General features: G+C 39.6%; 1 protein-coding gene across 5 annotated transcripts in view; it reads right to left on the reverse strand.

Annotated features, from left to right (window-relative positions):
• FAM168A (family with sequence similarity 168 member A) overlaps positions 1-23,759 on the reverse strand; it is a 200,866-nt gene that overhangs the window by 102,921 nt on the left and 74,186 nt on the right. Inside the window, exon 1 of one of the 5 annotated variants that reach the window (XM_049714277.1) lies at positions 8,775-8,795. The exons of the other annotated variants lie outside the window; for them this stretch is intronic. The gene's annotated coding sequence lies outside the window, so the exon portion shown is untranslated. Of the gene's footprint in view, positions 1-8,774; positions 8,796-23,759 lie in introns of those variants that run through there. 5 annotated transcript variants of the gene reach the window in all.

Here is a 23,759-nt window from a genome sequence, read left to right on the forward strand (position 1 = left end):
AACTTTGTTTACAGAGGAATCGAAATGTATGCTCTCAAACCTTGCACCATCCCTGTAAATTCAAATCCTAACCATCCTTCAGGCCCAGCTCAAGGCTCCCAACTCCAGGAGGCTTCCTCTGAAAAGCCCACATTAAAGGGATCTGTCCTCTTTGGCTCTGAATCTTTTTCACCTCATTTCTCATTGCCATCCCTCCATCTCCCTCCACTTAATTCAACCTGTGCCCTGGCCACATCAGTTTAAATGCTTCTCTCCAAATGAAATGAACACTTACTGTCTCTGGAGCTTGGCTGGACTGTCCTTCCACTGTCAAAATCACACAAACCCAGTTATAATTTACTAGAAAGAAAACTGGACAACCTGGACTTGGAATATGTGAGTTGGAACCCCAGCTCCATTAATTCCTAGCCAAGATCCCCACCCACAACTACCTAGCTTCTTCGACTAGGCAACATATTCACCATATGTAAAATTAGATAATAAATCTCAGAGGTTATTAGGCACACCCAATAACTTAGGCTCTCTGAGGGATATAAAGGTACATAAGGAATGATCTCTGCCCTCTAAGAGCTTATGATGTTTTATGTAAGTTGGCGAGAAGGAGGTAGCAGAGCCTGGTAAAGGGAAAATTGGCTAGAGTCAAGGTATCACCGTCCTGGTCTTACCTCTATCACAGAAACTGTGCGATTGGATAAATACCTTCCCTTTATTAGGTCTCAGTTTTCTTCCTCTGTGAAATGAGCAGGGGTTAGGTCAGGGATTTTTTTTTTGGGGGGGGCGCGCACCATGCAGTTTGCAGGATCTTAGTTCCCCAACCAGGGATTAAACTTGGGCCCCTGGCATTGAATGCACTGAGTCCTAGCCACTGGACCACCAGGGAATTCCCTAGGTCAGGGATTTTTAAGGGCCCTGCCAACTTTGATATTCTGTGGAAAATAACCATAGTACTAGACCATTCATGAGGTGAGCCAAAAGTGCAATACAGATAATGCCTAATGTAACCAGAAACAGGCTGCTGAATTCAATGGAAGCTGCTCTGTGACGGGCAGATCCAATGGAACTTCAAATGGGGGATGGGAAAGTTGAAGCCAAATGATGAATGCATCTGCTGCTAGGAGGTCACCGCTAATCACAGGAACACTTCTCACAGGAAGCTCTGCAGAAACACTCCACTGAGGTCCCAAAGTCCCTGCCCATACAAAGAAGCCTCGCTGACCAGAGAAGGAGAGGGACCAGTCAGGAGCCTGGCAGGAGAGACAAAGGACAAAGCCAAATGAAACATAGCCCATCCTGCCCAGAGCTGAGGCCACATCTTGGGCCTTCTTGGTCCTTAGTTTTTTTGTGTTTTGTTTTTGTTTTTTTTCTTGCCAGAGCAGGTAAAGGGAGGAATAGAACAGCAGGGCTCCACTGGTTGAATTTTTTTAAAACATGTGCTGATGGGACTTCCCTGGTGGTGCAGTGGTTAAGAATCCGCCTGCCAATGCAGGGGACACGGGTTCGAGCCCTGGTCCGGGAAGATCCCATATGCCGTAGAGCAACTAAGCCTGTGTGCCACAATACTGAGCCTGTGCTCTAGAGACCGCACACCACAACTACTGAAGCCTGTGTGCCTAAAGCCCATGCTCTGCAACGAGAAACCACCGCAATGAGAAGGCCGCGCACTGCAACAAAGAGTAGCCCCTGCTCGCCACAACTAGAGAAAGCCCGCGCGCAGCAACGAAGAGTAGCCCCTGCTCGCCACAACTAGAGAAAGCCCGCGCACAGCAACAGAGACACAATGCAGCCAAAAATTAAATAAATAAATAAATTTATAAAATAAAATAAACTTATTTTTTAAAAAAAGAGTAGATTTTATGGTATATTATATCTTAATAAAGCTGTTTAAAAACAAAACAAACAAAAAAAAAAACACGGGAATTCCCTGGCGGTCTGGTGGTTAGGGCTCCACGCTTTCACTGCCAAGGGCCCGGGTTCAACCCCTGGTTAAGGAACTAAAATCCCACAAGCCATGCAATGCGGCCAAAACAAACAAACAACTTGCCGAGGATCAGAGAGTTAGGAAGTGACAGACCCAGAATTCTAATTCTCAAAATCAGTGCTTTTAACCGTTATTCTATAGTGTCCTCAAGGAACTTAAAATCTAGTTATCTAGTTACTATTACTTACCTATAATATAGATAGACAGATAGATATAGGCTATAGATTTTGGCAAGAAAACAAGGCCTGAAACTGCTCAATAATGTTTAACTGAATTGAACTTTAAAATTATCGAATTTATTAATTTAATTCCTGACCTTGCGGCATTCACAGTATAAAATGAGGCTCAGACATGTTAAACTACCCCTAACTTGCAAGCTAGAAGGAAACATGTTCTATGTAAAAATAATTTCCCTTGGGAAACAACTGGGTGAAGTGGTCTGGCCGGCCCCCACAGTTCCCAGACCTCTTGCAGTTAGTTAGCACTAATGATCTGTGAACGAAGGTGACATGTCTCACTTTCAGGAAGAAGTATTCAAAATCTGGTATATGACCCTACAGCTCTGACATGCATGTCCTCCCTCCCTCCCTGCCTCCCTTTCTCTCCATTCTGCAAAGACATATTGGAAGTCTTATGTTGAGATGGTGGCATCATAAGACAAAAGCAACATAAATGCGCTAGTCATCACTTCCTGGAGGACAACTGCCCTCCAGAGTCACCTGGCCTGCAGTGGAATTCATATGAGCAAGAATTCAACAAATCTTTGTCATGTTAAGCCACTGAAATCTTGTGGCCAATTTGATACCACAGCATAATTCTGCATGCCCTGACTAATATAAATGTTAACAAGAAACAAACCCAGAATATATGAATTCAGATCTATACTCTACCTCTTACTATTTTGGCTAAGTTATTTAAACTCACTGGTCCTTGACTTACTCAACTTTAAATGGAGGTAGTTAACACCATCCTCTCAGAGTTGTTATGATAATTAAGTGAAATATACAAAAACAGGTGTCATAACGCAATTGCCTTTGGGGGAAAAATTGCCACATTGAACCATCAAAAATGTGACATTGAACCTGATGGTTGACTGAGAAATTCTAATAGGAGTCTATGCTGACAAAAGCAAGAAAAAACATACTGTTTGGGAGAAGAACTGTGCTTTAACTAGTTCAGAAAGAGCAGTTATTAATTTTCGAGGGGGGTAAAAAACCATACTCCTGTCTATGGTACTTTATATGTCCAAATGACCTCCTATACACTGCTACATTTGATCTTCATGAGAATCCGGTAAAGATTCTTATTAAAGAAAAATTAATACAAGCCCCCAGAGCTTAATCTACACCTATCTAAGGATCAGTAGGAAAAGACAAGTGTCCTTTTAAAGTAACAGAATGAAAAAGTACTTCCCTGTCAGCAGCTTCCTCATCACTACCTCCAGGCGTGAAGGAAAGGTACCGTAATTCACTCTGCCTCAAAAGAGCTTCCTCTGGCCAATTATAGTGTCTTCTATAAGATATTTATTCCAGGAAGGGGTAACACTTCAATAGTTATGTTACTTCTTACAAACCAAACAACTATCTAATAAATAAAAGAAGGAAAAGGAAAAGTGCCACTCTCAATCTATTTAAATAACAAAAGAATTCTAGTGAAGGTATGAAAAACTATAACCATTCATGATATATGAATTATAAAAGCCCATGAACTAATACAGGGGCTCAATGAACATGTGCTGATTAATACAAAAATATCCAGAACAACTGTCTTGCCCTCAAGAGGACTATAAGTAGGAGAAATGATAAAAACTGGGCACACATAGCTAAAGTTAAAAAGTAAAAATGCCACAGAATATTAATAAATGAGAAATGAGGCTGAAGAAATCACTTCTCACAGGAAAGGCATCATGAAAGATGGCATTTTGGCTGAGTTCTAAGAATCAGAATCTTAGAAAACTCCTCAAAAGCATTAGGAACTCTAGCACTTTGAGGGAACATTACAGAACTCTAGAAAATGAGCCTATAATAACAAGAGCTCTGAACTTGTTGCCATTAGTTCTCTGAAAGTACACTCCTAAATGTAAAAATAAATATTTCTGTCCCTCAAGGAGATCAGGGGAAAACATCTCATTAAGTGTCTTTTATACTGCAAACCTTGGTCTTGACTCAGGGATACCAATCACTTTTTGAAATACCCGATATGACCCTGGGTGTTTTTTTTTAACATGAAGGCAGATACTGTACTTTTTCAACATAAGATGGGAAGCATAAGCCATTCAAGTTGGGGTCAATTACACAAGCAGAAGATTTGGAACCATTCCTTTCAGCATGGGTCGCAACTTGATAGTAAATGCCTATGAAAAAGGCAGTGGGCCTTAGGAAACTAGAAAAAGAAGAGCAAATTAAATCTAAAATAAGCAGAAGAAAAAAAACAATAAGAATTAGAGTAGAAATCACTAAAACTGAAAACAGAAAATCAATAGAGAAAAATCAACAAAACCAAAAGATCAATAAAATCAGTAAGCCTCTAACTAGGCTAAGAAAAAAAGAGAGAAGACACAAATAACTTATATCAGAAATGAAAAAGGGACATCACTACGGACCCCTTGGAAATTAAAAGGATAATGAAGGAATATTATGAACAACTCTACATGATATAGACCAATTCACTGAAAGACTATCTGCCAAAACACACAAAAAGAAACAATCTGAATAGACCAATATCTATTAAAGAAATTGAATCAATAATTAATAATCTTCTAAAAGAGAAAGCACCAGGCCCAGGTGTGTTCACAGGTAAATTCTACCAAATATTTAAGGAAGAAATTATACCAATTCTCTACAATTTCTTTCAGAGTACAGAAGCAGAGGGAATATTTCCTAACTCATTCTATGAGTCCAGCATTACCCTAATACGAAAACCAGACAAAGACATTACAAGAAAAGAAAACTATTGGCCAATATCTTTCATGAGCATAGATGCAAAAATCCTCAACAAAATATTAGCACATTGAATCTAAAAAAATATATAAAGAATTATATACCGTGACCAAGCGGAATTTATCCCAGCTATGCAAGGCTGGTTCAACATTCAAAATCAATTAATGTAATCCATCACATTAATAGACTAAAAAAAAAGAAAAATCACATAATCATATTAATAGATGCAGGAAAAAGCATTTGACAAAATCTAACATGCACTCATGATAAAAATTCTCAGTACACTAGAAAGAGGAGAACTTTCTTAACTTGATAATGACTACAAGAAACCTACAGCTAACATCATACTTAATGGTGAGAAACTCAAACTTTTCCCACTAAGATCCCATACAAAGCAAGGAGGTCCCCTCTTACCACTCCTTTCAACACCATACTGGAAGTCCTTGCTAATGCAGTAAGGCAAGAAAAGGAAATGAAAGGTACACAGGTTGGGAAGGAAGACGTAAAACTGTATTTGTTCACAAATGAAATAATCATCCACATAGAAAATTCAAAAGAATTGACAAAAAACTCCTAGAATTAATAAGCGATTATAGCAAGGCTGCAGGCTAAAAGGTTAATTACAAAAGTCAATTGCTTTTCTATATATTAACAATGAACAGGTTAATGTGAAATTAAAAACACAATACCATTTACAATAGCATCAAAGAAAATTAAATACTTAGGTATAAATCTAACGAAATATTATAAGATCTATATAAGGAAAAGTACAAAACTCTGATGAATGAAATAAAAGAAGAACTAAATAAAATGGAAAGATATTCCATGTTTAGGGATAGAAAGACTCAATATTGTTAAGATGGCAGTTGTTCCCAACTTGATCTATGGATTCAATGCAATCCCAATAAAAATCCCAACAAATTATTTTATGGAGATTGACAAGCTGATTCTAAAGCTTATATGGAGAGGAAAAAGACCCAGAATAGCCAACACAATATTGAAGGAAAAGAACAAAGTTGGAGGACTGATGCTACCAACTTGAAGACTTACAGCAATCAAGACCAAAGACCTTAACAGACATGTGACTAAAGAAGATATACAGATGGAAAACAGCATATAAAAAGATGCTCCACATCACATGTCATCAGGGAGATGCAAATTAAAACAACAGAAGATGCCACTACACATCTATCAGAATGACCAAAATCTGGAATACTGACAACACCAAATGCTGGTGAGGATGTGGAGCAACAGGAACACTCGTACATTGCTGGTGGGAATGCAAAATGGTACAATCACTCTGGAAGAGTCTGTCAGTTTCTTACAAAACTAAACGTATTCTTACCACATGAACCAGCAATCACACTCCTTGTTATTCATGTCCACACAAAAACCAGCACAAAGATATTTATAATAGCTTTATTCATAATTGTGAAAACTTTGAAGCAACCAAGATGTCCTTCAGCAGGTGAAAGGATAAATAAACTGTAGTACACCCAATGGAATATTATTCAGTTCTAAAAAGAAATAAGCTATCAAGCCATGAAAATACATGGAGAAAACTTAAATGTATATTACTAAATATATAATCTTAAAAGGCTACATACTGTATGATTCCAACTATATGACACTCTGGAAAAGGCAAAAACTATGGAGATGGAATCTTTAAAAATGATATAAATGAACTTATTTACAAAACAGAAATAGACTCACAGAGATAGAAAACAAATTTATGGTTACCAAAGGGGATAGTGGGGGCGGGCAGGAAGGAAGATAAATTAGGAGGTTAGGATTAACATATACACACTGCTATATATAAAATAGGTAAAAAACAAGGACCTACTGTATAGCACAGGGAACTATACTCAATATCTTATAATAACCTATAATGGAAAAGAATCTGAAAAATATATATATATGTAAAACTGAATCACTCTGCTATACACTTGAAACTAACACAACGTTGTAAATTAACTATACTTCAATTTAAAAAGTTTAAAAAAACTATGGAGACAATAAAAAGATCAGTGGTTGGTGGGGGTGGGGAGGGGAGAGTAGGATGAATAGACAGAAGATTTTCAGGGCAGTGAAATATTCTGTATGATATTATAATGATGTATATATGTCATTAAATATTTGTCCAAATCCATAGGATGTATAACACGAGTGAACCCTTAGGTAAACTACGAACTTTAGGTAATCTTGATGTGTCAATGTAAGCTAATCCTTGGTAAAAAATATATCATTCTGATGAGTAATATTGATAAATATCAATATTTATAATAACTAAATAAAGGGGGAGACTATGCACATGTGGGGAGGAGAGGTATATGGGAAATCTCTGTACCTCCCTCTCAATTTTGTTGTAAACTTAAAACTGCTCTAAGAAAATGGAGTCTTTTATTATTTATTTATTTATTTTAATAGAGTCTTTTTTAAAAAAGAGGCAGTGGAGTTTAGCAGAAAGAGGGGGGGGTCCCAGTGATTCCATTTATTGACTGTGTGCTTTGAGGATAGTAGTAAAGGCTGCCTGGCTCACTACTGCATTCTCAGTGTCTAACACAATGCCCGAGTCTTGGCACACAGTACTCAAAATACATTTATTGAAAGCCTGAATGAATGAAGGAACCACTTAAATTTTTTGATACGTTTTTCTTTCTCTATCACTAGTAAGTGACAGAATCATGATCTGAACCTCTGCCTCTCTATACTCCAGGAGTGTCTATCTAGGGATATCAGAGTAGTATAAATGCCTAGAATAGAGCTACATCATTTCTTAGAGGTGATATCCAGTACCCAGCTTGGAATAATCTCTTGTGACAGATTGTATTTTCCAAAGATTGCCACAATCCCATGAAGAGGTAGAGCCTAACTCTCCTCCCAGTGAATCTGAGCTGGACTAGCCCGATCAATAGGATGCAGAGGAAGTAATGCTGTGTGACTTTCAAAGCTAAGTCAAAAATGAGCCATAAATATAGTCAACTATAGGCCATTCAGTTTTTGCCTGGCTCTTTTGGATGCTCCCCCAAAAGAAAGGGCTCCTTCATTCATTCAAGCTTTCAACAAACATTTGTTACAAATTCCTACTATGTGTCAGGCCCTAGACATTGTCTTAAGCACTGAGAATGCAATAGTGAACCACTCAGCCACTGTCCCTGTCCTCACAGAGTTTACACTCTAGAGGAGGAAAAAGATGAAGAGCAAGTGGGAAAATCTAATATATCCTATAATTATAACATGTAAAAGGTGCTCATAAAGAAGGAAACAGAGATTTTCTCAAGAATGACAAGTCAAGAAAGAACACTCCAAGGTGGTGACATTTAAATAAGCCATAACAGATGAGTAGTTAGTCATGTTGGAGGGAGGAGCAGGGAAACATTTCAGGGAAAGGAACAGCATGGGCAAAGGCACTGAAGCAGAAAAGAACTCGACATGCTTTCGGAGGAACTAAGAGACAATGAATATGGGCAGAACAGAGTGAACAAGGTGGAGAGTAGCAAAAGGACCTGAGAAGAAATTTTTGAAGCAACACTGTTGGGTTAATCATAGATCAGTGAGTGTAGCATATCAGTAGATTCACCTCTCAAAATTCTAATTTAAATATTATTTTAAAGCCAGGTTTATATAAGTTCAGATGTAAAACAAAAGAACTCAAGTAGTAAGTGCTGATACTGATACTGTAAGACTAGCTGTAGTCACATAACAAGCACATTATTCAAAAATGGGAATGTTTCCAAGACAAAGGACCATATGGTTTGAAGGACTTCCTGTAATTAACCTCTTTAGAATTTCAGGGCACAGAAAGACAAAATTGACTTTCTCATTGCCTCGTTAATGGTACATTTCATAAATCATACCTGATTTGACCTAGTTTTCTTCAGCAGTCATCTCAAAATGTTTCACTGAAACCACAATCCTCTAATGGGGAGGATGATCAAGCCTGTCACCAAAGGATGCCCTGCCTAAAAAGAAACAGCTCCTTTATAGAATTCAGAACATCAAAGCAGCTCCCTAATAACCTGCCCAAAGGCTTACTCCACCCAAAGCCTTTGTCCTCTTATCACGTGTCAAGCCCACAGGAGAAAAAAAAAAGATGGGTTTACACATTATTTGACACTACTATCAAACATCTATCCCTGCACCCAAAGACAACTGAAATCATCAGCTGAAAAACTGGCAATTGTTCCCAGAAAACCAATTCAGGGGCCTGGGACCTCCCAGCAAACGCTACTTTATAGCAAGGTCCTTTGGTCTAGAAGCCTATCTCTAACATTAGTTAAAACCAGCAAGTACCAAGTTATAAATGAGATAAAATTTTATTATAGAACAGTAGTTTCAGGAAATATATGTGCTATTATTTTAATAATGAGACTGATTTTAGAGTTATAATTTGAAATGACTGATGGCTTTTTTCTGCATGTGCAACCTAGCCTATGAATGTTTATTGTGCCTCTCAAGTAAGAGCCATAAAAGGAGCCCTTTGGGCCACTCTCCAGGGCAGTCTGAATAACAGCACTCTATACTCTTGTCTATACTATTATTGCAACATCTGTGGACCCCTCCAAAGGGATCGCTCTTTGGGATAAGAGAGCTGAGACACACCTACCCCTACCCACCTTCTGGTCAAGAGCACTTGACCAGGCTAAGGGCCCCTCTCTTCCTCTCCACTGAGCCCAGGGGTGGCAGGTGATAAAAATGAAGCTCTGTTCTCAGTTGTGCTCATACCTGGTCATGACATTTTGCTCTGGTGGTGAATAACAGCTCTTATTTTCATCTTCACAATTAGGAAATTAGTCTTCAGCTGGATAAAACAACCACAGAGCAGCCTCATCAGTAAGCAAAGAAAACCAAGGGAGCTTGCGGCTAATGCCTGTGGACAAGAATGCTATAATGGTAACAACAGTTGGGAAGGGGATAACCTAATATTTGAAGTAAACCACTAGGGCGCTGGCTCATTCTGAAGCCTTCCCTCTGGGCTTGAATCTTATAGTTGGCACATGCGAGCGAAGAGCCAAGAATGATTCTCCAGCACTAGACACTGGGGTTCCTCACTGAAAATAAAATTCTCACGCATGATGGATGAGCAATAAATCATTTGCAGAAGTGACCCAAAGAACTATCAGGGGCACAGGAAATCTGGGAACACTAGAGTTAAACAAAGATGTTAAGGAGGGAATTCTCAAGGAAGCTGAAATTGTAGCTTAGAAAGGAAGGAATCCAACCTTGCTAAAGGAGAAACAAACACCCCCCCCTCCACACACACACACACCCCACCAAAAAATGCAAAGAGAGTAGTGGAGCAGTAGATTGCATTCAAGTTCTCTGACTCCTAAGCCTAGGCTGTGACTTCCCTCTCTCATGACAGGGGTATTTTGTCAGGGGCCAGCAAAAGATCTTCAAACAATAAACAAAACAAACCGAAAAATGGGTCCGTACAATTCCTATAAAAGAGCCATCCCTAGTTCATCAAAAGAAATGAAAACGGACATGGCTGTCAAGTTGGCACTTCAAAAAGCAGTTTTATGGTAATTTATTACCCCAGCATCAGCTACTTAGGAACTGAGTCATTAGGACTCTTGTTTGCTATGTCAGGTACTTTGCAGTGTCCCAAATGCAGAGGCTGTAACAACCAATATAAAAAATATTGAAAGAGCTCTGTTGGGAGCACAAGTTTTCACTCATATAAACATCAGCAAACATTCCAAGGCAGGGAGAGGCAGAAAGGTCCCTGGTGAGAGTCAGAGAGCCTGAGCTGCAGGCTCAGCTTCTCTAGTTATTCATTCTAAAACTTTGGGCCCCTAAGTCTCTGGGCCTTATTTTTAAGTATGGTAATAGCTGACTTCAGATGTATAACAAAAAGCAGTAGTCCCCTACCTCACTCTGAATTTCTGCTTCTCAAAGGCAATCACTTTCAACTTTTAGCTCTTTCTCTTAGTATTTATCTCTTTATTTCAAAAAAACATGCTTATATTGGCACTTTTGGGGTCAATTTTAGTCATTATTTATCATCTTTCTGTTTTGAAGGTCTGCTCTTTCATATCATGATCATCACCCCCATGACCACCCATATATACACATGTACACACACTTCTCCTTCCACCAACAGAGTCACATCACAATTTTTAGTTAAATTAATATTTAGGATATGCCCATTCCATGGAATACTACTCAGCAATAAAAAAGAATGAACTATTGATATACAACCACTTGTATGGGTCTCAAGTGCATTATGCTGAGTGAAAAAAAGGTCACATACTGTATGATTCCATTTATATATTTATCTTGAAATAACAAAATTATACAAATGTTAAATAACTAGTGGTTTCCAGGAGTTAGGGATGGGGGTAGGGGGTGTTGTGCTGTGAATATAAAGGGGTAGAGTGAGGAAAATCTTTATAGTAATGGAATATTCTGTATCATGATTGCAGTGGTGGTTACAGAAATCTACACATGTGATTAAATGGCACAGAACCATATACACATCGCACTAATGTCATTTTCATGGTTTTGATACTGTACTACAGTTACACAAGATCTAACCATTGGAGGAAACTGGGTAAAAGATATATAGGGCCTCTCTGTTTATCTTTGCAACTTCCTGTCAATCTATAATTATTTCAAAATAAAATGTTTTCAAAATTAATATTCAGGGCTTCCCTGGTGGCGCAGTTGTTGAGAGTCCGCCTGCCGATGCAGGAGACGCGGGTTCGTGCCCCAGTCCGGGAAGATCCCACATGCCGCGGAGCGGCTGGGCCCGTGAGCCATGGCCGCTGAGCCTGCGCGTCCAGAGCCTGTGCTCCGCAACGGGAGAGGCCACAGCAGTGAGAGGCCCGCGTACCACCAAAAAAAAAAAAAAGAAAGAAAAAAAAAATTAATATTCATAAATCAACTATACCCCAATAAAAATTAAATAAAACATTAATATCAAGGTCTATATTATTTTCAGGGGGAATCACAACATATTTATTTAGAGGGAATATAATTCAACCTACAACAGGTTGATTTCAAATTTTAGCTATTATAAATATTGTTTTTATGAAAATTTATACAAAAGCCTTTATGTGGCTATCTGCTTTCATTTCTCTTGGGAATACACCAAGGCGTGATTACCAAAGCTTTTTAATGTTTTGTTAGCTGGAGGAACAGTATTCCAACACTTTCTTGTTTTTCTCAAGAATACTCAGGATCTATACAATGATTTTCACAGCTAAACCACACAGTGTATTATGACTACATTGTCTTCCTTGGACAACTAGAATTCTGGTCTTTCCTAGAATTAATAGTTGTCTCGTTTTTAATTTGCTTAGTTTTAATGTCCTTTTCCCCAATTCATCTCCAAATTCTCCAAAATAACTTTAGGGTTCTTTGTAATATGGTCAAACACGTCAGATAATTTACTGATGTCGTTTTGTATTTTCTTTAAAGTGGGGTCCCCAACCCCCAGGCCCTGGACCGCACAGCAGGAGGTAAGCAGCGAGCGAGGGAAGCTTCATCTGCCGCTCCCCATTGCTTGCATTACCAACTGAACCATCCTCTCCCTCCACCCCCACCCCATGTGTGGAAAAACTGTCTTCCAGGAAACTAGTCCCTGGTGCCAAAAAGGTTGGGGACCGCTGCTTTAAAGCATCTCTCTTGGAATCTCCAACCTCTCGTTCAAATCTGATAACTCTCTCTAGTCCGTAGGTCTCCTGCATAGCTGTGGTCCTGGAATACCCCTTAATCATCATTCTGGGACTTATACTCAATTTTCTATGTTAGATTCCCTTGATTCCTGGGTCCATGCCTTCCTATTTCTTTCCTATCTCATTATGGTATATCAAACTACCAAGTTCCCTGAGATAGCATACATGGGAAATAAATCTTTTTGAGATGTCTGAAAATGTCTTTTTTCCCCCTACTTTCATATTTGATTGTTAGTTTTGACGGGGTATAGAATGCTAGGTTGGAAATGATTTCTTCTCAGAATGTAAGGCAATTCCTCCACTTTCTTCTAGCTTCCAATATTGCTTTTGAGAAGTCCAATACCTTTGTATGCGACTTGTTAATTCTCTCTGGCAGCTTTTATGATATTCTCACTCTACTCAGTGTTCTGAAATTTCATAATGATGTGTTTCTTTTTTAAAATTCATTGTACTGAGTGCTTGATGGGTTTTTTTCAATATAAACATATGTGTACTTAAGTTCTGGGAAATTGCTATATTATTTCTTTGATGATTTCTGTCACTCTATGACCCCACATCTGACTATTAGGAGATCCAAAGATCTAAAGGAGAAAAACTACAGGAATTGGAGGGAATAAAATCATCAAAAATAATTATATCAATTCTCTTAAATTTAAATAACTTTTATATTTAAATAAATCTTAAAACTGATCCTCTTATTTATTTTCTACTTCTTTGTTTTAAATTCTTTACTCTGATATATTTTTTAAGTGTCCAAAACTTCTTTTTTGTTCTCTGACTATTCCTTTTTTTTAACAGAACCCTATTCTTGTTTCACTGAGGCATTATCTCCTCTGATCTGAGTTTTCTTCAAATTTTCTTTTGCTCCTACATTGTCTCTTGTGCTCTATCTCTACCCAATGCTCTCTTTTGGAGGGATGGGGGTCTTTATATCTGTTTTCATTTGTTATTCATGTTAGAGGTTTCTCTCAAACATCAGGTGATCTTTGCCTTTTCTTTCATATTTAAGAGTAAGGCACACAGAGAAACATTGTATGAGCAGCAGGGCATGTTAACTTCTAAGCTTCAATGTAACAAGAGAAAATGTCAAGCCGGTTTTTTACTGGGGAGGTTCCCAGATGTCTGTGAGTCAGTTCCTCAGCAAGGAATCCTCTAATCTCCCACTTGAGGAAAATAAACCTGACTACCTATTTCTGGGAGATAAGAACTAGATGGAGCCCTTCACTTAATCCCTGTTTTTAGAATGGCACCTCTCTTTTACTCTCAGCTAAATTTGGTATTCCCAAAGCCACGGCCTCTCTGATTTTATTTCTCTAGAGGATAAACCTCCAATGTTCTGCTGAAATAGAGAAAAGATGTGACGGTTTAATTGTTCCTTATATACCTCTGAAACTCCTGTTTTCAGCTCCACCTCTCATCCTAATATTCAAGATGCGAAGAACCTCCAATACCTAGGGCTTTCTAGAGTTTTGTATGACAAAATGCCTTTATACAGATTCACATCCCCTCTGTAGCTTTAGCTTTCTGCTTTCCCTGATCCACTAAATCATTCACCATCTGTGCCTTTCCCATCTTGTCTATTCTCTTAGTCTTTGTGAGTTAATACTAGTTTTATGCCATTTCAACGGAGTTTGTAAAAGGAGATAAAGTAAGACATACATGTTCAATCCAATTTATTTTAATCATAAGCCCCCTCATGAAGTTATTGAAAGGACAAAATACAGAATATGAAAGTTTTTGGGAAACTTATAAAGTAAAAGTTCAATAATAGTGGTAGCAGTAGTATTCTATGTTTTTCTTTTTTTAATCTTTTTTGTTTGTTTTTATTTTGGTATGCTATTTTTTTTTTAATAGCTATTCCAATATAAAGAATTCTTCTCTTTGGGTGCTCTAGGGAAGCACCAAGTTTCATAAATAAAACATGAAAAATATTTACAGCATATATATCAAAAGGTGAATACCCTTAATATACAAAGAGCCCCCCCACCCTGCAAAATTGATGAGACAAAGAACCTAGCAGAGAGGGAGCTTCAAGATGGTGGAAGAGTAAGACGTGGAGAACACCTTCCTCCCCACAAATACATGAGAAATACATCTACATGTTAAACAACTCCTACAGAACACCTACTGAACGCTGGCAGAAGACCTCAGACCTCCCAAAAGGCAAGAAATTCCCCATGTACCTGGGTAGGGCAAAAGAAAAAACAGAGACAAAAGAATAGGGACAGGACCTGCAACAGTGAGAGGGAACTGTGAAGGAGGAAACGTCTCCACACTCTAGAAAGGCCCTTCTCGGGCAGAGAGATTCCCGCACAGAGGATCGGTGCTGACCAGCACTCACCAGCCCGAGAGGCTTGTCTGCTCACACGCCGGGACAGGTCGGGGCTGGGAGCTGAGGCTCGGGCTTCGGTCTGATCCCAGGGAGAGGACTGGGGTTGGCTGCGTGAACACAGCCTGAAGGGGGCTAGTGCACCACAGCTAGCCGGGAGGAAGTCCGGGAAAAAGTCTGGAGCTACCAAAGAGGCAAGAGACTTTTTCTTGCCTCTTTGTTTCCTGGTGCGCGAGGAGAGGGGATTAAGAGCACTGCTTAAAGGAGCTCCTGAGACGGGCGCGAGCCGCGGCTATCAGCGCGGACCCCAGAGACAGGCATGAGACACTAAGGCTGCTGCTGCTGCAGCCACCAAGAAGCCTGCGTGCAAGTACAGGTCACTATCCACACCTCCCCTCCTGAGAACTGTGCATCCCGCCACTGCCAGGGTCCCGTGATCCAGGGACAACATCCCCGGGAGAACACACGGTGCACCTCAGGCTATTGCAATGTCACGCTAGGCTCTGCCGCCACAGGCTCGCCCTGCACTCCGTACCCCTCCCTCCCCCCGGCCTGAGTGAGCCAGAGCCCCCGAAGCAGCTGCTCCTTTAACCATGTCCTGTCTGAGCAAAGAACAGATGTCCTCAGATGACCTACAGGCAGAGGCGGGGCCAAATCCAAAGCTGAACTCCAGGAGCTATTCGAACAAAGAAGAGAAAGGGAAATCTCTCCCAGCAGCCTCAGGAGCAGCAGATTAAATCTCCACAATCAACTTGACGTACCCTGCACCTGTGGAATACCTGAATAGACAACGAATCATCCCAAATTGAGGAGGTGGACTTTGGGAGCAACGATATATATATATTTTTTCCTTTTTCTCTTTTTGTGAGTGTGTATTTGTATGCTTCTGTGTGTGATTTTGTGTGTATAGCTTTGCTTTTACAATTTGTCCTAGGGTTTTGTCTGTCCGTTTTTTTTGTTTGGTTTTTTTTTTGGATAGTTTTTAGTGCTCATTATCATTGGTGGATTTGTCTTCTGGTTTGGTTGCTCTCTTCTTTCTTTTTTTAATTACTTAAAAAAATTTTTTAAATTATTTTTTACTTCTTATTCTAATAACTATTTTATTTTATCTTCTTTCTTTCTTTCTTTTCTTTCTCTCTCTCTCTTTCTTTCTTTCTTTTCTCCCTTTTATTCTGACCCATGTGAATGACAGGCTCTTGGTGCTCCAGCCAGCGGTTAGGGCTGTGCCTCTAAGGTGGGAGAGCCAAGTTCTGGACACTGGTCCACAAGAGACCTCCCAGCTCCACGTAATATCAAACTGCGAAAATCTCCCAGAGATCTCCATCTCAACGCCAAGACCCAGCTCCACTCAATGACCAGAAAGCTACAGGGCTGGACACCCTATGCCAAACAACTAGCAAGACAAGAACACAACCCCACCCATTAGCAGAGATGCTGCCTAAAATCAAAATAAGGCCACAGACACCCCAAAACACACCACCAGACATGGACCTGCCCACCAAAAGGACAAGATCCAGCCTCATCCACCAGAACACAGGCACTAGTCCCCTCCACCAGGAAGCCTACACAATCCACTGAACCAACCTTAGCCACTGGGGGCAGACACCAAAAACAATGGGAACTATGAACCTGCAGCCTGTGAAAAGGAGACCTCAAACACAGTAAGTTAAGCAAAATGAGAAGACAGAGAAACACACAGCAGATGAAGGAGCAAGGTAAAAACCCACCAGACCTAACAAATGAAGGGGAAACAGGCAGTCTACCTGAAAAAGAATTCAGAATAATGATAGTAAAGATGACCCAAAATCTTGGAAATAAAATGCAGAAAACACAAGAAAGGTTTAACAAGAACCTAGAAGAACTAAAGAGCAAACAAACAGTGAAGAACAACACAATAAATGAAATTAAAAATTCTCTAGAAGGGATCAATAGCAGAAAAACTGAGGCAGAAGAACAGATAAGAGACCTGGAAGATAAAATAGTGGAAATAACTACTGCAGAGCAGAAGAAAGAAAAAAGATTGAAAAGAATTGAGGACAGTCTCAGAGACCTCTGGGACAACATTAAATGCACCAACATTCGAATTATAGGGGTCCCAGAAGAAGAGAAAAAGAAAGGGACTGAGAAAATATTTGAAGAGATTATAGTTGAAAACTTTCCTAATATGGGAAAAGAAATAGTAAATCAAGTCCAGGAAGCACAGAGAGTCCCATACAGGATAAATCCAAGGAGAAACACGCCAAGACACATATTAATCAAACTGTCAAAAATTAAATACAAAGAAAACATATTAAAAGCAGCAAGGGAAAAACAACAAATGACACACAAGGGAATCCCCGCAAGGTTAACAGCTGATCTTTCAGCAGAAACTCTGCAACCCAGAAGGGACTGGCAGGACATATTTAAAGTCCTTTTTACAGACAAGCAAAGCTAAGACTTCAGCACCACAAAACCAGCTTTACAACAAATGCTAAAGGAACTTCTCCAGGCAAGAAACACAAGAGAAGGAAAAGACCTACAAAAACAAACCCAAAACAATTAAGAAAATGGTAAAAGGAACATACATATCAATAATTACCTTAAGTGTAAATGGATTAAATGCTCTAACCAAAGACACAGACTGGCTGAATGGATACAAAAACAAAACCCATATATATGCTGTCTACAAGAGACCCACTTCAGACATAGGGACACATTCAGACTGAAAGTGAGGGGATGGAAAAAGATATCCCATGCAAATGGAAATCAAAAGAAAGCTGGACTAGAAATTCTCATATCAGACAAAATAGACTTTAAAATAAACACTATTACAAGAGACAAAGAAGGACACTACATAATGATCAAGGGATCAATCCAAAAAGAAGATATAACAATTGTAAATATTTATGCACCCAACATAGGAGCACCTCAATACATAAGGCAAATACTAACAGCCATAAAAGGGGAAATCGACAGTAACACAATCATAGTTGGGGACTTTAACACCCCACTTTCATAAATGGACAGATCATCCAAAATGAAAATAATTAAGGAAACACAAGCTTTAAATGACACATTAGAACAGATGGACTTAATTGATATTTATAGGACATTCCATCCAAAGACAACAGAATACACTTCTTCTCAAGTGCTCATGGAACATTCTCCAGGATAGATCATATCTTGGGTCACAAATCAAGCCTTGGTAAATTTAAGAAAATTAAAATCGTATCAAGTATCTTTTCTGACCTCAATGCTATAAGACTAGATATCAATTACAGGAAAAACTGTAAAAAATACAAATACATGGAGGCTAAACAATACACAATTTAATAACCAAGAGATCACTGAAGAAATCAAAGAGGAAATCAAAAAATACCTAGAAACAAATGACAATGAAACACAACAACCCAAAACCTATGGGATGCAGCAAAAGCAGTTCTAAGAGGGAAGTTTATAGCAATACAATCCTACCTTAAGAAACAAAAAACATCTCAAATAAGCAACCTAACCTTACACCTAAAGTAATTAGAGAAAGAAGAACAAAAATCCCCCAAAGTTAGCAGAAGGAAAGAAATCATAAAGATCAGATCAGAAATAAATGAAAAAGAAATGAAGGAAACAATAGCAAAGATCAATAAAACCAAAAGCTGGTTCTTTGAGAAGATAAACAAAAATGATAAACCATTAGCCAGACTCATCAAGAAAAAAAGGGAGAAGACTCAAATCAATAGAATTAGAAATGAAAAAGGAGAAGTAACAACTGACACTGCAGAAATGCAAAGGACCATGAGAAATTACTACAAGCAACTATATGCCAATAAAATAGACAACCTGGAAGAAATGGACAAATTCTTAGAAATGCACAACTGTCTGAAACTGAACTAGGAAGAAACAGAAAATATGAACAGACCAATCACAAGCACTGAAATTGAAACTGTGATTAAAAATCTTCCAACAAACAACAGCCCAGGACCAAATGGCTTCACAGGCGAATTCCATCAAACAGTTAGAAAAGGGTTTCCCTGGTGGCGCAGTGGTTGGGAGTCCACCTGCCGATGCAGGGGATGCGGGTTCGTGCCCCGGTCCAGGAAGATCCCACATGCCGTGGAGTGGCTGGGCCCGTGAGCCATGGCCGCTGAACCTGCGCATCCGGAGCCTGTGCTCCGCAACGGGAGAGGCCACACAGTGAGAGGCCCACGAACCGCAAAAAAAACAAAAAAAACAAAAAAACAGTTAGAGAAGAGCTAACACCTATCCTTCTCAAACTCTTCCAAAATATAGCAGAGGGAGGAACATTCCCAAACTCATTCTACAAGGCCACCATCACCCTGATACCGAAACCAGACAAAGATGTCACAAAAAAAGAAAACTACAGGCCAATATCACTGATGAACACAGATGCAAAAGTCCTCAACAACATACTAGTAAACAGATTCCAACAGCAAATTAAAAGGATCATACACCATGATCTAGTGGGGTTTATCCCAGGAATGCAAGGATTCTTCAGTATATGCAAATCAATCAATGTGATACACCATACTGGCAAATTGAACAATAAAAACTATATGATTGGGCTTCCCTGGTGGCGCAGTGGTTGGGAGTCCGCCTGCCGATGCAGGAGACGCGGGTTCGTGCCCCGGTCTGGGAGGATCCCACGTGCCGCGGAGCGGCTGGGCCCGTGAGCCATGGCCGCTGAGCCTGCGCGTCCGGAGCCTGTGCTCCGCAACGGGAGAGGCCACAACAGTGAGAGGCCCGCGTACCACAAAAAAAAAAAAAAAAAAAAAAACTATATGATCATCTCAATAAATGCAGAGAAGGCTTTCGACAAAATTCAACACCCATTTACGATAAAAACCCTCCAGAAAGTAGGCATAGAGGGAACTTACCTCAACATAATAAAGGCCATACATGACAAACCCACAGCCAACATCGTCCTCAATGGTGAAAAACTGAAACCATTTCCACTATAATCAGGAACAAGACAAGGTTGCCCACTCTCACCACTATTATTCAACATAGTTTTGGAGGTTTTAGCCATTGCAATCAGAGATGAAAAAGAAATAAAAAGGAATCCAAATTGGAAGAGGAAGAAGTAAAGCTGTCACTGTTTGCAGATGACATGATAGTATACATAGAAAATCCTAAAGATGCTACCACAAAACTACTAGAGCTAATCAATGCATTTGGTAAAGTAGCAGGATACAAAATTAATGCACCGAAATCTCTTGCATTCCTATACACTAATGATGAAAAATCTGAAAGTGAAATTAAGAAAACACTCCCAGGACTTCCCTTGTCACGCAGTGGTTAAGAATCCGCCTGCCAATGCAAGGGACAAGGGTTCAAGCACTGGTCTGGGAAGATCCCACATACCGCGGAGCAACTAAGCCCATGTGCCACAACTACTGAATCCTGTGCGCCTAAAGCCCATGCTCCACAACAAGAGAAGCCACCACAATGAAAGTCCGCACACCACAAAGAAGAGTGGCCCCCGCTCACCACAACTAGAGAAAGCCCGCATGCAGCAACAAAGACCCAACGCAGCCAAAACTAAATAAAATTAATTAGAAAGAAAACACTCCCATTTACCATTGCAACAAAAGCAATAAAATATCTAGGAATAAACCTACCTAAGGAGACAAAAGACCTGTATACAGAAGATTATAAGACACTGATGAAAGAAGTTAAATATGATACAAACAGATGAAGAGATATACCAGGGTCTTGGATTGGAAGAATCAACATTGTGAAAATGACTATACTACCCAAAGCAATCTACAGATTCAGTGCAATCCCTATCAAACTACCACTGGCATTTTTCACAGAACTAGAACAAAAAAATTTCACAATTTGTATGGAAGCACAAAAGACCCCAAATAGCCAAAGCAATCTTGAGAAAGAAAAACGGAGCTGGAGGAATCAGGCTCCCTGACTTCAGACTATACTACAAAGCTACAGTAATCAAGACAGTATGGTACTGGCACAAAAACAGAAGTACAGATCAATGGAACAGGATAGAAAGCCCAGAGATAAACCCACGCACATATGGTCACCTTACCTTTGATAAAGGAGGCAAGAATATATATTGGAGAAAAGACAGACTCTTCAATAAGTCGTGCTGGGAAAACTGGACAGCTACATGTAAAAGAATGAAATTAGAACACTCCCTAACACCATACACAAAAATAAACTCAAAATGGATTAAAGACCTAAATATAAAGCCAGACACTATCAAACTCTTAGAGGAAAACATAGGCAGAACACTCTATGACATAAGTCACAGCAAGATCCTTTTTGACCCAACTCCTAGAGAAATGGAAACAAAAATAAACAAATGGGACCTAATGAAACTTAAAAGCTTTTGCACAGCAAAGGAAACCATAAACAAGATGAAAAGACTACCCACAGAATGGGAGAAAATATTTGCAAATGAAGCAACTGACAAAGGATTAATCTCCAAAATTTACAAGCAGCTCATGCAGCTCAATATAAAAAAAAACAAACAACGCAATCCAAAAATGGGCAGAAGACCTAAATAGACATTTCTCCAAAGAAGATATACAGACTGCCAACAAACACATGAAAGAATGCTCAACATCATTAATCATTAGAGAAATGTAAATCAAAACTACAATGAGGGGCTTCCCTGGTGGCACAGTGGTAGAGAGTCCACCTGCCGATGCAGGGGACATGGGTTCGTGACCCGGTCCAGGAAGATCCCACATGCCGCGGAGCGGCTGTGCCCGTGAGCCATGGCCGCTGAGCCTGCGCGTCCGGAACCTGTGCTCCGCAACGGGAGAGGCCACAACAGTGAGAGGCCCGCGTACCGCAAAAAAACACAAAAACTATAATGAGATATCATTCTCACACCAGTCAGAATGGCCTTCATCAAAAACTCTACAAACGGAGCTTCCCCAGTGGCACAGTGGTTGAGAGTCCGCCTGCCAACGCAGGGGACACGGGTTCGTGCCCCAGTCCGGGAAGATCCCACATGCCGCGGAGCAGCTAGGCCCGTGAGCCATGGCCACTGAGCCTGCGTGTCCGGAGCCTGTGCTCCACAACAGGAGAGGCCACAACAATGAGAGGCCCGCGTACCGCAAAAAAAACCCCAAAAAACTCTACAAACAATAAATGCTGGAGAGGGTGTGGAGAAAAGGGAACCCTCTTGCATTGTTGGTGGGAATATAAGTTGATACAGCCACTATGGAGAACAGTATGGAGGTTCCTTAAAAAACTAAAAATAGAACTACCATACGACCCAGCAATCCCACTACTGGGTATATACCCTGAGAAAACCATAATTCAAAAAGAGTCATGTACCACAGTGTTCATTGTAGCTCTATTTACAATAGCCAGGACATGGAAGCAACCTAAGTGTCCATCAACAGATGAATGGATAAAGAAGTGGCACATATATACAATGGAATATTACTCAGCCATAAAAAGAAACGAAATTGAGTTATTTGTAGTGAGGTGGATGGACCTAAAGTCTGTCACACAGAGTGAAGTAAGTCAGAAAGAGAAAAACAAATACCATATGCTAACACATATATATGGAATCTAAAAAAACAAAAAAATGGTCATGAAGAACCTAGGGGCAAGACGGGAATAAAGATGCCGACCTACTAGAGAATGGACTTGAGGATATGGGGAGGGGGAAGGGTAAGCTGGGACAAAGTGGGAGAGTGGCATGGACATATATACACTACCAAATGTAAAATAGTTGGCTAGTGGGAAGCAGCCACATAGCACAGGGACATCAGCTCGGTGCTTTGTGACCACCTAGAGGGGTGGGATAGGGAGGGTGGGAGGGAGGGAGACGCAAGAGGGAAGAGATATGGGAATATATGTATATGTAGAACTGATTCACTTTGTTAAAAAGCAGAAACTAACATACCATTGTAAAGCAGTTATACTCCAATAAAGATGTAAAAAAAAAAAAGAAAAGAAACCAGCAGAAAATGTGCAATAAATGACATAAAATTCACAGAACAACTACAAATGGCCAATAAACATGAAAAAATATTTAACTTCACTAGGGAGATGAAAATTAAAACAATAAGGTATTTTTCTCTCAACAGAAATGCAAAAATTTTAGAGAGTAATAATATCCAGTGATGACAAGGTATGACAATATTCCCAGGGATAATCAAAAACCTAAAAATAAAATGGCCTTCTTGCTAATACTAACGCTACCATTCACTCACTATGTGACTCTGAACAAGTCATCTCCCCTCTCTGGGCCTCAATTTTCTCATCAGTTTTTTTTTAAAAAAAAAAAGAAGAAAAACTCAAATCATTAAGAGTATTTGACTTGCTTATGGAACAAAGGTGTGAAGAGAAGGGCAACACTGGCCATGAAAGAACCTTGTAAACTTCACAGCTCAATACAATCCTGTAGCATTCGTAAGAAGGAAAATCAGAGTATTCTCAAAAATAAACTGCTTATTGTTGGTTAGACAGTCTATAAAATAAACCGCTAATTTTCCAAAAAACTACAGGAAGAGAGTTAAAAGGAAGAAATATAGGTTCTGTTTTTACCACATGACTTAAGCCCTCTTATCTCTGTGTTTCAGCTTCTGAAGATCTCTAAGGATTCTATAATTCTGTGACAAAAAGAGAAATGAAACCCTGTACTAAAACAGTTGGAATTTACACTCGCCAGAGTCTCTTGCCTGAAGAGGTTAAGTAGATCACGGGCCAGCTTTACGGAGATATCTAGTTTACTGGTCCATAAAACATTTTTTTACTGCCCAGCCCTCCTTCTTGGTATATACCAAAGAAATAGCAAAATAACATCATGATCACATCTCCTTAAAGACCTCTGACAAACCCGCCTTGATCTTATA

The sequence above is a fragment of the Orcinus orca genome, chromosome 8 (genome assembly GCF_937001465.1).
Source record: "Orcinus orca chromosome 8, mOrcOrc1.1, whole genome shotgun sequence".
Lineage (NCBI taxonomy): Eukaryota > Metazoa > Chordata > Mammalia > Artiodactyla > Delphinidae > Orcinus > Orcinus orca.